We start from the raw sequence: 13,939 nt of genomic DNA, 5'->3' as shown, positions 1-13,939 counted from the left end.
TACTATGGTTCCAATCATACCTTAGCGACAGAAGCTACAGTGTAAAAATTGGTTGTAACAAATCCAACCCTGTCAAACTATCTCAAGGAGTACCACAGGGATCATCCCTCTCTTCAACACTCTTTAATATATACCTCCTCCCCCTCTGCCATCTCCTCTCTAAACTGGGTATCCAGCACTTTATATATGCGGACGACGTGCAGATACTCATTCCCATTAGTGATTCCATTACAAATGCAATGAAGATCTGGAACGCTGCACTATCTGAGATAAATAAACTACTTTCCGAAAATTTCCTTGCTCTCAACACCAACAAAACAGAACTACTCATTCTTTCTCCTCCTAACAACCCCTCACGCAATCTCTCCCCCACCCCCCCACCCCCCAGCTGCCCTCCTACCTTACAAGTCCGTAACCTTGGAATTATGATAGATAACCAATTTAACCTCAAAAATTCATTTCGGCCACCATAAAAAGCGGATTCTTCAAACTCCACACCTTGAAGAGAATCAAACCTCTTCTTCATTCCTCTGACTTCCGCACAGTACTGCAAGCTATGATCCTATCCAAAATTGATTATTGCAACGCTATTCTCCTAGGCTTACCAAAAAGTACTCTACAACCACTACAGTTATTACAAAATGCTGCTGCACGCATCCTTACCAATACTCACCGTCATGAACACATCACTCCCGTCCTCCAATCACTACACTGGCTTCCTGTAACCTCCAGGATAGTATATAAAGTACTCACGCTCATACACAAAGCCATTCATAACCATGACATGCAATGGTTCCCAGAACATCTCCTGCTTCACACTCCGACCAGACCCACAAGAACGCATCACCAGGCCAAACTTCAGACTCCCTCTCCTAAGCTCATGAAACACACCACCTTCAGAGAGCGATCATTCATCATTACAGGCACTACCCACTGGAATAAAATGCCTTCTCAACTACGCCAGGAACCTTGCCACAAAAAATTCAAGCACAATCTTAAAACATGGCTGTTCAAACTAGCGTACCCGGACTAACGAATTGACTCCTTCCAAAGATGCGACATGACCTCCCGACTGACGCTTGCCCTTCCTACTTACTCTCCCCTCCTCCCACCCACTGTGAATATTCTCCCCCTCCCCTCCCTTATTTCTTTCCCCTGCTAATTACCCTGATTACATTGATGAACGCCCTTGTAAAAACTAACATGTATATATGTATATAATTCTCATATCATCTACTCCTGTCCATGTTTACCCCCTCCTGTTAAAAAACTTTATTATTGTAAAGCCTGTTGCTCAGTTATGTTACATTGTGAACCGAGGTGATGTTTTGCAAACGTGCCTCGGTATATAAAAAAACCCGTAAATAAATAAATAAATAAATAAATAAATAAATAAATGAGCGAGCTCGGGTGACGATAACTCAAGAAAACCTTTGTTGGCAGAGCAAAGGGAGCGGGATGCTCTGTAACTTCTTAAGGCAGTGATGGCTAACCTATGACACGCGTGTCAGAGGTGACACGCCGAGATGTTTTTGCTGACACATGCAGCGTTTCATGGACTATTGGGAATTTTTTTTTTTTTTTTTTTTTTTTTAAATCGGCTGCGCTGAGCCTTTTTTTTTTTCGGCTGCGCCGACCGTTTAAAATTTATTTTTTAGTATCCCCTCCACCACCACCACCCCCAATGCCCCCGGGCGCAGGGAGGCTCATGTGGCGCAGCGATAGGCAGATAGGCAGGGCCGTGGTGAGACTCACATCACCACGGTCCGAAGACAAAGATCGGATTTAAACGCACTGATGCTCCTCCTCCTTCCTGCCTGTGCGGCCCCAGAAGTAAACGTTGCCGGAGCCGCACGGGCAGGAAGGAGGAGAAACATCAGCGCATGCAGAAGAGGAGCAGCGCTTGCGCTTACGGGCCGAGGGGAAATCCAAGTCGCAGCAGCCCGAGAAGAGGAAGAGGCCCAGTAGCAGGGCCGCCGCGGCCTGAGAAGATCAGGGCCACTGCAGGGCCCATCCTGCGGTGACCCGTGAAGAGGAGGCCCAGAGGTGAGAGAGAGGCTGAGGGTCTGTAGAGGGTGTGTGTGTGTGTGTGTGTATGAGATGAGTTGAGAGATTGTGTGTGAGAGTGAGGACCTGAATGTTTGCAGAGACAGCATGTGAGAGCCTCTGTGTGTGTGAGATAGAGAGAGCATGTGCCAGTGAGAGCCTGTGTGTATGAATGATTGTATGAGAGAGAGCATGTGCCAGTGAGAGCCTGTGTGTATGAATGATTGTATGAGAGAGAGAGCATGTGCCAGTGAGAGCCTGTGTGTATGAATGATAGTATGAGAGAGAGAGCATGTGCCAGTGAGAGCCTGTGTGTATGAATGACTGTATGAGAGAGAGCATGTGCCAGTGAGAGCCTCTGTGTATGAATGATTGTATGAGAGAGAGAGCATGTGCCAGTGAGAGCCTGTGTGTGTGAGAGTCAGACAGCATGTGACAGTGAAAGATTGTGTATGAATGATTGTATGAGAAAGAGCATGTGACAATGAGAGCCTGCGTGTGTGTGAGAAAGAGAAATGCATGTGAGAATGAGAACCTGACTGTGTGTTTGAGGGAAGAAGATGGAGAGAAAAGAAACAGAAAAAAAGACAATATAAAAGGAATTGGCAAAAAAAAAATAAGAAAGGGAAAGTGGGAAAAAAATGCCTGTGACCAACCAATTAGAAAACTAAGATCAGACAGCAAAGGCAAAAAAAAATAAAAATTACTTTTTAGTGATTGGCACATGTAATCTTTGGGAATGTGCAAGAATAGCACTTTCTCTACAGATCTCACAATGTATGAGATCAGCATGGAGAAAGTGGAAGCCCTCAGGGCCTGTACAGAGGAGGCAGCAGAATGGGCTTCAGTGTCAGTAGCAGCAATCAGCACCTCCCCAATAGCCATGCGGCAGCAGTGACAGTGGCAGCAGAGGAATGAGAGAGGTTCCGAGATTGCTGGCAAAAGAGAGGGGGGTCTGCCTTTAGTGTGTGCATGTGTATGAATGGGACTCTGACTGGGGGTGTATGTGTGTGAATGCATGGGTGCCTGCCTGGGGGTCTGTGTGTGTGAGAATGAATGTGTGCATGCCTGGGGGATGGGAAGGGAGTGGTGTGAAAATGAATGGGAGCCAATAAAAGAAACTGACTGACAGATGACTTTTGTAACGCTTGCTTGGGCTTGAAGTGTACAAAATACCAACCTTCAATTGAAGATTTAGCCAATGAAATTCAGCAACAAAAAAGTCACTAAGCAGGTAAGGTAAAGAATTATTTGTTTTTGCTTTATTAATAAATACAGTACATATATTAAAATTATAACTTTTTGTTATGGATTAGAGCTACAAATATCACAAAATTATTGGTTTTTCTAGAAGTGACACACCACCCGAGTTAGGCTCGGTTTTTTTTATGAATTTTGACACACTAAGCTCAAAAGGTTGGCCAAAAGATTGGCATGAAGTAATCCAGGGTCTCTCTAAATTAACCAATTTGTGGATTAAAGTCAGGGCTCTAAATTTAAATTCTGCAATTTATCAGGAGCCAAGGCAAAGCAACTAGAATGGGGGTAATGTGCTTATGCCTGGGCGTCCCAGTGAGAACATATGCACCTGTGTTCAGTATCAACTGGAGAGCTCGCAGAACATTAGCCAGAAAGCCAAGAAAGGGAGTTGCAATAGTCAATGGATAGAAATATTAGTGCCTGTAGCACAGAATGAAAATCATTCAATCTTAGCAAAGGTTTTAATCTGCACAACATCCTCAATTTCATGAATGATGTATGCGGACGTATAGATAGGGAAGCATCTAATCTTACTCCCAAATTCCTTGTCTGTGTTTTTATGCAAAGTGAAATATCATCAAGCATAAAATCATGGATCATTAACCCTGGGTAATCTACACAGATACACCAAATAAGTCTTTCTATATTCAAAATCAGTCTGTTATAATAAAGCCATTTTTTTTATTGAAGATAAACAAAGTGATAAAAATTGAAATGACCAAGATGATGTTACAGACACTCAGGATAGCTAATAATTTGCAGAGTGGAGATAAATAAATATTGAACCAGGGCCACAGAGAGCGTAGAACCCTGTAGTACACCCTCATCTATCTGCTGCCAAGAGGAAAAGCTACCTCTTATCCTTACCTGTTTGTGTACAGTTAGTGAGAAAGGGAATAAACCATGAAAACACGCGCATGTTATAAAATCCAGGGTCAGCACACACAAGGGGGTGCACACATGTGTACCTTGCGCGCGCCGAGCCCAAGGGGAGCCCCGATGGCCTTGAAGGGAACTTTTTTCCACCACCCCCCCCCCCCCCCCGGCTTCCCCCTCCCTTCCCCTATCTAACCCACCCCCCCATCCCTAACTAACCCCCCTATCTTTGTAGGCAGGCATAACTTGCGTGTGCCGGCTGGCTGCCGGCGCGCCATTCCCCGGCCTGGGGGCTGCTTCGGAGGCTTCAGCCATGCCCCCAGGCCGGCACTATGCCCACGGCCCCGCCCACAGAACGCCCCCCCCGAATGCCATGCCGCCCCCGACACGCCCCTCCCCCAAGCAAAGTTCTGGGACTTACGCACGTCCTGGGGCTTTGTGCGCGCATAAATCCGGCTGGATTTACGCGCGCAGGGCTTTTAAAACCTGCCCCTAATTGCGTAACCACATCCTTTGGCAATGAATTACAGAGATTAACATTGCTCTGAGTGAAAAAGATGGCAAAATTAACCTAAAAATGTTGTGCCAAACTTGTACAGGATATGTTCAGTATTAGGTAACCAAAGGAGATCAGTCAGAACTGGTGAGATATGATCTCTACATTTATTTCCTGAAATTAAGCGGCTGAGTTAAGCAATAGTTGCAATGGCTTTAGTGTTATTGCTGAAAAGCCAACATAGATGGAATTATAGTAGTTGACAAAAGCAAAAATGGAACCCTGTATAAATGTCTGAAAGTCAGTTTTATCAAGGAGGTTTTTCAGACCGCATAGAATTTACAACTTGTAAAAGCCAGATTTAATAACCACCTTGACATGAGGATGGAATGAAAGAAAATTCTATACTAACACTCCTAGGTTTTTTAAACTGGAGTATAACAGAAATGTGGTACCCTCAATTCTGATGGCCACATGTTGGATTTTGGTATGCGGTCTCTGGATTAATACAAATTGAGTTTTTGCAAAGTTCAAGGCTAGTTTATTTAAAAAGAACCATTTCTGAATAGTTGATAAACAGATCTTCACTAATTCATCTGTTTCTGGCCATGATGTAAGAACACATACAAAAAAACTGTATGTCATCTGCATAAGGTTTATACCCATCACAGAGACTGGCAAGAATTTTACATAATGGGGCTGAGCCCTGTGGAACACTTGTACTGATGTCATACCATTTTGAACATTTATTATGATTTCTGCACGCTGTGTACTTTGTGAAAGAAAAGATTCAAATCAAAGCAAAACAGAGTTATGCTATATTCCTTCATAAGAACATAAGAAATTGCCATGCTGGGTAGATCAAGGGTCCATCAAGCCCAGCATCCTGTTTCCAACAGAGGCCAAACCAGGCCACAAGAACCTGGCAATTACCCAAACACTAAGAAGATCCCTTGCTACTGATGCAATTAACAACAGTGGCTATTCCCTAAGTAAAATTGATTAATAGCCACAATGTGGGCAGTGGAAAGCCTGCATCTGTTATCCTGTCTGCTGCCATGTGCCCCGATGCAAAATGGCTGCCGCCATGTGCCCCGATGCAAAATGGCTGCCGCCATGTGCCCCGATGCAAAATGGCTGCCGCCATGTGCCCCATGTGCTCCAATGCAAAATGGCTGCCACCACCTGCCCCGATGAAAAAAAATTTGGCTGCCATGTGCCTTAATGCGAGATGTGCAGTCAAGCACCTTCCCCAAGTACCTTCCCTTTTACTCTGCCACCCTGTACACTAATAGCACCCTAACCATATTGTAGCTATACAAGCATGCCTCCATGTGCTTGTTACTTTGTGCATCCAGGACATTTTTTTTTTTTTGTTTTTCCAGTCCCCCCCATATCAGGCATGGAAGATGCACGCATGTCCCGAACAACTCACCATACTTCTATAAAGAAATTTTTATATATAAGCCCCCATAAAGCAGGCAAATAGGCAGAAAACACACATGGGCAATTTAAGCCCCAAGCAAATTAAGACCCGAGTGATTCTCCCCTTCCCCCACCCGGACTGAAACCCCCAGCCCAGCCAGCAAGACCGCTGGACCCGGACATGCGGGCACACAGGCAAAGCACACAATTCTTTTTAACCCATGATGCGTATAGGCAGAGCACAAACTTAGCACATAAACAGGTCGATCCAGTAAAGTGTGCTCCGTCGGAGCGCACTGTCACCCTGCTCTGGACGCGCGTTTTCCCTTACCCCTTATTCAGTAAGGGGAGGAAAACACGCGGCCCACCCACGGCACCTAATAGCGCCCTCAACATGCAAATGCATGTTGATGGCCCTATTAGGTATTCCCGAGCGATCCAGTAAGTAAAATGTGCAGCCAAGCCGCACATTTTACTCTAAGAAATTAGCGCCGCCCAAAGGTCGGCGCTAATTTCTTCCGGCGCCAGGAAAGTGCACAGAAAAGCAGTAAAAACTGCTTTTCTGTGCACCCTCCGACTTAATATCATGGCGATATTAAGTCGGAGGTCCCCAAAAGTAAAAAAAAAAAAAAAAAAAAATTTTTGAATTCGGCCCGCGGCTGTCGGGCCGAAAAACCGGACGCTCAATTTTGCCGGCGTCCAGTTTCCGAGCCCGTGGCTGTCAGCGGGCTCGAGAACCGACGCCGGCAAAATTGAGCGTCGGCTGTCAAACTCACTGACAGCCGCTGCTCCAGGCCAAAAGGAGGCGCTAGGGACGCGCTAGTGTCCCTAGCGCCTCCTTTCCCTCCCTCGTTTGCACTGCGTCAGCTCATTTGAATACTGGATCGCTCGCACCGGCCAAGGGCCGGTGCGTGCGCAGGGAGAGCGGGCGTTCGTCCGCTCTCCCACGGACTTTACTGGATCGGGCTGAAAGTTAGCCAGCAAGACTGCCGGACCTGCAGCACAGTGTGGTCTCCTGCATTTAACTTAGACGCAAGCCAGCAAAAGCATACATATATGCGGAGCACAAAACCAGCCAGGAATACCTCATTCCTACAAACATTGCCAATCGCAAAGCAAGCAAAATGTGTATACATTCTCCCTTGTTTTTTCCAGTCCCCCCCCATATTGAGACCCCTCAGGAACCCTTGCAATCCACAATATATAACGTTGGTGAATTACCACGGCAGCACATGTGGTCTCCCTGGTTAAAGACACACACAGGCACATCGGAGCAAGCATTGTCGAAAGCCAAAGAAGCCTGCTAGCTCCAAGCATAACAAACAGCCAGAATGCGGTTACTCTTTTTTTTTTTTTTTTTTACATACGGTTCCGAAGAATCAGCAAGATGTATCCTGCGAGATGAGACAAGCAGCGCGATTCTCGCGGTGCTAAGCCCGATCTCGCTGCGCTGGACTAGAGGAGGAGAAAAGCAGCGACCTCCTGCTTCCGATCTTGCAGTGCTGGGCTGGAAGAATGAAGGGGGGAGCCGCGTGGCGACCTCCTGTTTGGCCTTAATCGAAAGCGAAAGCAAAACTAGCCAGCCGGCCTTAATTGAAAGCGAAAGCAAAACCAGCCAGCCGACGCAAAAGGGAAGCTCGGCTGTAGGAGCTTCCCTTTTAACCAGACCGCCGGGCCGCCCCCACCCTCCTCTTCCCTCCCCTACCTCCCCCTTTACTCTCCCCGCCCCCACGCTGGCTCCTGCCCGTCTTGCCTTCCACGCCCCATTGTGCCTCACTCCCTCAGTGTCTGTCGTGAGGCTCTTTAATGGACTTCTCCTCCAAGGAGTTTTTTCTGCTTTTCTGTATACTTTCCCGGTGCTGGCAGAAATTAACACCTACCATTGGGCAGGCGTTAATTTCTGAAAGTAAAATGTACGGCTTAGTTGCACATTTTACTTTCTGTATGGCGCAGGAATAACTAATAGGCCTATCAACATGCATTTGCATGTTGCGGGCGCTATTAGTTTCAGAGGGGTTGGCCGCGCGTCGCACTATTACCCCTTACTGTATAAGGGGTAAAAATAGCGCATTGAAAATGCACGGTCAATCGCGGGCTAACAGTACGCTCCAGAGCGCAATGTACTATATCTGCCTGATAGTGAGGAGGGACCAAGACCCCTGGGCACCAGGCTTGTAGGGGGCACCTGGGGGTTTCAACCCACCCAGCAAAGAGGCCAATAGCCACTGGGGAATCCCATCCTGCCTGGTAGCAGAAGTAGAAGGGACTCATCAGAAATGCCCTGATGAGTCAATCCAGCAGTCATGTGTTTAGTGTTGGTCACAGTGACCCCATGAATTCCAGAGCTTAATTGTGCATGGAGTAAAAAAATAATTTTTTTCTGATATGTTTTGAATTTGCTACTTACTTCCTAGAGTGACCCCCTAGTCTTTGCATTTTTTGAAAGAGTAAATAATTGATTTGCATTTACCCGTTCTGTTCCACTCCTGATTTTATAGACTTCTCTCATATCCTCCCTAAGATTCTCTTCTTCAAACTGAACAAGCCCAATCTCTTTAACTTTTCCTCATAGTGGACCTTCGCTGTACCTTTCCCAATGCAAGTATATCTTTTTTTAGATGTGGCGATCAGAACTACACACAGTACTCTAAGGGGGTCATTTATCAAAATGTGATAAGGCGTTTTCACATGCAAAAAGCCCTGTTAATGCATGTGATAGCACCATATTGTATGATGCAAATGGGCATAGTTAGCCTGTCTGCAAAGAGCTATCACACTGATTTTAACTACACCTCTTTGAATTGCATTAGCTGCCATGATGTAAGGTTTCATTGCCATAAGGCCTATTTCAGCTGACGTGATATGTATATGTGTGTGAGAGAGAGAGAGAGAGAGAGAGAGAGAGAGAGAGAGAGAGAGAGAGAGAGAGAGAGAGAGAGAGAGAGAGAGAGAGAGAGAGAGAGACTGGCCATAATATCATGGCCCATAGGTAGGTATTTGTATCCCTATGGTAGGCCCACCTAGTAACTCGAGGTGGGGTTTAGGTAAGAGTGTAGGGGGTTAGGGGCCACTTTGACATTCTACGTGACACCTACGAACAGAACAGTGGTCTCATAAAGATTTGATGACCTTTGGAGTGAGGAAACTCACTCCAAGATGAGATTTGGGCAATGTTCTCTCAACCTAGCTGGATGTTACCCAGGTAGAGAGTCCATCAAGCTAGGTTGAGAGAACATTGCCCAAATCTCATCTTGGAGTGAGTTTCCTCACTCCAAAGGCCATCAAATCTTCACAAGAGACCACTGTTCTGTTCGTAGGTGTCACGTAGAATGTCAAAGTGGCCCCTAACCCCCTACACTCTTACCTAAACCCCACCTCGAGTTACTAGGTGGGCCTACCATAGGGAAACAAATACCTACCTATGTGCCATGATATTATGGCCAGTCTCTCTCTCTCTCTCTCTCTCTCTCTCTCTCTCTCTCTCTCTCTCTCTCTCTCTCTCTCTCTCTCTCTCTCTCTCTCTCTCTCTCTCAACAGTGGTTGAATACAGGTCTAGCACTTATCTCTGAAAATGGTATCACAATTTGCACTAACTTAGCTCTTCACATAGGGGCGGATTTTCAGAGCCCTGCTCACATAAATCCGCCCAAAACCGGGCGGATTTACGCGAGCAGGGCCCTGCGCGCCGGGAAGCCTATTTTACATAGGCCTCCCGGCGCGCGCAGAGCCCCGGGACTCGCGTAAGTCCCGGGGTTCTCGGAGGGGGGCGTGTCGGGGGCGGGCCCGGTCTTCGGGGGCGTGTCGCAAACAAAAGTAGGCTATTCGCGCACCTTTGAAAATCCGCCCCATAGGTAATAAATGCTATATTAACATAAAACATGCGGTACTTACCGCATTTTGATAAATCCAGGCCTAAGTGCAGCCTCACCATGGAACAATATAGAGGCATTTTGATATTTGCTGTGGGGATGTGTAACTCAGAGTACTTTAAATTTATGTGATGTATTTAATGTTAGTTTGTCAATGACCAGCAAGGGGGCAATTAATCTACTTGATAAGAGCTAGGTCTCTCCCTTGTTCTAGATCAGTCACTGACTGATGTTTGATGTGGAAATCACTCTTGTCCTCTTATATGGGATAAGAGTTTATAAATCAACAAATGTGCTCAAGGGTGGCTGGAAGGAAAGGAAAAGACACTAGAAATAAATTACCTACCTCCTTGGTCTTCCATTTTTTATCAAAGGCACACACACACAGACACTAAAAAAAGAAAAATTACCTACCTCTATGGTCTTCTGCTTTTTAACAAAAGCACATACACAGACACTAGAACATAAGTTACTTACCTCCCTGTTTTTTGTGTTTTTGATGGAATTATGCATGTTATTCTTGTGCTCTGCCTTGGCTGATCTTTGTATAGGGGAAGCGATTAATAAGCTATTTTAAATAAAAATAAATAAAATAAACAAGCCAGCTCAGTAAACAGAATGCAATTAAGTACAGTCCATAATAGACCACAGCAATAAATTACACAGCTAAATGATACAAATAACACCTTAAAAATACATCAAGTTCTTTATCAAGCAAACTATCCCCATAAATGACCTATCCCCAGTTCTAACTGACTATATATATTTCATAGAAGGCAGCTGTAGGCAAGTTTCATAGTTAGATCTAAAACTGCAAGTCAGTTAGATGGTCCCTCAAGTAACTTTGTCCATTTGACTGTAAGACTCTAATATGCCCAATGTTTTCAAATAATCCTTTTGTATTTTGTTATAATAATTTATAAAATAAAAAGTGTATGCCTGCTTTCTACTTGTATTTTTCTACTTGTTTGACATTTTAAATGCAATATATTGCTTAGTTTTAAAGTTCTTAGCCGCTTTCATGTCAAAATGGAATTATGATGAAGCAAGTGCACAAATAAAATAAAATAAACCTAAATCTAATCAACAGCCAAGGGAGATTTCATGATATGGCAGTTATTGTGAATTTCAGCTTCCAGCCAGAAATTTAGAAAGATATTTTTTGGAGGGATACCCAAATAAACTTATAGAAATTAAAATGGGAAGTCATCATTCTCTAATTCACAATATGAAAGTCCAAAGATCTAAGGAATAGGTGCAACTGTTTGACCAAATATACCTGTTAGAAAGCCTTTTTTTTTTTTTTTTTTTTTCTTAAATAACTACTGCTATTTGGGTCTCCATGGACAATGCCAAGTCCAGAATTATACCCACATTTTGGACTTGAGAACCAAGGGTTATTGAACACATAGAAACATTATGGCAGAAAAAGACCATATAGACCATATAGCCCCCCCCCCCCCCCCCCAAGCTGGCCAAAAGTTCCTTTTGGGCCCAACGAGGGGCCCGGAGCGAACCCGCGGGGAATCATGTGACGCCGCGTCACTCCGACGTGGCGCCGACGTCACGTGCTCCTCGCAAAGGAGTTCAGAAATGGCGTCCTGACTCCCCGCTGGATCACCAGGGAGTTGTGGTAAGTCTTGGGGGGGGGGGGGATTAAGGAGGGTGAGGGGTTTAAATTTTTATTTGCACGTATGGACATAGACTCAACTTATGGAATTCTCCATATGTCCATATTGACCACAAATGGGACCCCCTTTCGACTTATGGACTTATGAACATAAACTTTTGCTCTGCACATCCCTAACAAATGGATATTTATATTCTCTTGGGGTTTTTTTTAGGGGATTTATGTTTTATTTTCATTTACTTGATTGTTTATATTTGGTTGTATTTTTAACTTGAACTCAAATAATGGGACATCCACCCACTATTAATTAATTATTTTTTTTTTATAAATCATCCTTATTGGGGCCATGCAACCAACAATGCAGAGCCACAAAGAGCAAAAAGCTCATAGCAAAAAGAAGGAAAGAGAGATCCAAAAAGTTTTACAAGTTTTTTTCTGCGCCCCCCCACTCCCCCCAATATTCATTTCCCCTATGAGAAGACACAGCTACAGGCACACCGCATTCACACTGCCCAAGTATATACATACACAGATTCCCTGGGAAAGGGCTGCAGATGTAGGCAAGCGTGGAAACAGTTAAGTCTGATCTTTTAAAACTTTATGCCAGCAAGGAAAGTAACCCCTAAGAGCACGGAAAGCCTTGTGAGATGCCAGTCCTTTTTGCTGGACAGCCTCTAAATGGGCAGTTTGCACCATTAGATTTTTTCCAATGTGAGACCAAGGGCTGCTTCTGCCAGTTTCCAATTAAGCATAAGAACATAAGAACATAAGAAATTGCTATGCTGGGTCAGACCAAGGGTCCATCAAGCCCAGCATCCTATTTCCAACAGAGGCCAAAACCAGGCCACAAGAACCTGGCAATTACCCAAACACTAAGAAGATCCCATGCCACTGATGCAATTAATAGCAGTGGCTCTTCCCTAAGTAAACTTGATTAATAGCCATTAATGGACTTCTCCTCTAAGAACTTATCCAAACCTTTTTTGAACCCAGCTACACTAACTGCACTAACCACATCCTCTGGCAACAAATTCCAGAGCTTTATTGTGCGTTGAGTGAAAAAGAATTTTCTCGATTAGTCTTAAATGTGCTACTTTCTAACTTCATGGAATGCCCCCTAGTCCTTCTATTATTCGAAAGTGAAAATAACCGAGTCACATCTACTCGTTCAAGACCTCTCATGATCTTAAAGACCTCTATGATATCCCCCCTCAGCCGTCTCTTCTCCAAGCTGAACAGCCCTAACCTCTTCAGCCTTTCCTCATAGGGAAGCTGTTCCATCCCCTTTATCATTTTGGTTGCCCTTCTCTGTACTTTCTCCATCGCAACTATATCTTTTTTGAGATGCGGCGACCAGAATTGTACACAGTATTCAAGGTGTGGTCTCACCATGGAGCGATTATAGAGGCATTATGACATTTTCCATTCTATTTACCATTCCCTTCCTAATAATTCCTAACATTCTATTTGCTTTTTTGACTGCTGCAGCACACTGAGCCGACGATTTTAAAGTATTATCCACTATGATGCCTAGATCTTTTTCCTGGGTGGTAGCTCCTAATATGGAATCTAACATCGTGTAACTACAGCAAGGGTTATTTTTCCCTATATGCAACACCTTGCCCTTGTCCACATTAAATTTCATCTGCCATTTGGATGCCCAATCTTCAAGTCTTGCAAGGTCCTCCTGTAATGTATCACAGTCTGCCTGTGATTTAACTACTCTGAATAATTTTGTATCATCCGCAAATTTGATAACCTCACTCATCGTATTCCTTTCCAGATATATTGAAAAGCACCGGTCCAAGTACAGGTCCCTGAGGCACTCCACTGTTTACCCTTTTCCACTGAGAAAATTGACCATTTAATCCTACTTTCTGTTTCCTGTCTTTTAACCAGCTTGTAATCCACGAAAGGACATCGCCTCCTATCCCATGACTTTTTAGTTTTCGTAGAAGCCTCTCATGAGGGACTTTGTCAAACGCCTTCTGAAAATCCAAATACACTACATCTACCGGTTCACCTTTATCCACATGTTTATTAACCCCTTCAAAAAAATGAAGCAGATTTGTTAGGCAAGACTTCCCTTGGGTAAATCCATATTGACTATGTTCCATTAAATCATGTCTTTCTATATGCTCTATGATTTTGATCTTGAGAATAGTTTCCACTATTTTTCCCGGCACTGAAGTCAGGCTCATTGGTCTATAGTTACCCGGATCACCCCTGGAGCCTTTTTTAAATATTGGGGTTACATTGGCCACCCTCCAGTCTTCAGGTACAATGGATGATTTTAATGATAGGTTACAAATTTTAACTAATAGATCAGAAATTTCA

General features: G+C 44.4%; 1 protein-coding gene across 1 annotated transcript in view; it reads right to left on the bottom strand.

Annotated features, from left to right (window-relative positions):
* The window catches only part of COL12A1 (collagen type XII alpha 1 chain), a 359,822-nt gene extending 352,111 nt beyond the window's left edge, over positions 1-7,711 (bottom strand). The window contains exon 1 of the mRNA XM_029595614.1: positions 7,471-7,711. The gene's annotated coding sequence lies outside the window, so the exon portion shown is untranslated. The remainder of the gene's footprint in view (positions 1-7,470) is intronic.
* Between the last annotated feature and the right edge of the window lie 6,228 nt (positions 7,712-13,939).

This window comes from Rhinatrema bivittatum, chromosome 3, assembly GCF_901001135.1.
Source record: "Rhinatrema bivittatum chromosome 3, aRhiBiv1.1, whole genome shotgun sequence".
In the NCBI taxonomy this organism is placed as follows: domain Eukaryota; kingdom Metazoa; phylum Chordata; class Amphibia; order Gymnophiona; family Rhinatrematidae; genus Rhinatrema; species Rhinatrema bivittatum.
The sequence above is the reverse complement of the archived record's forward strand: the minus strand, read 5'-3'. Positions and strand labels throughout refer to the sequence as shown.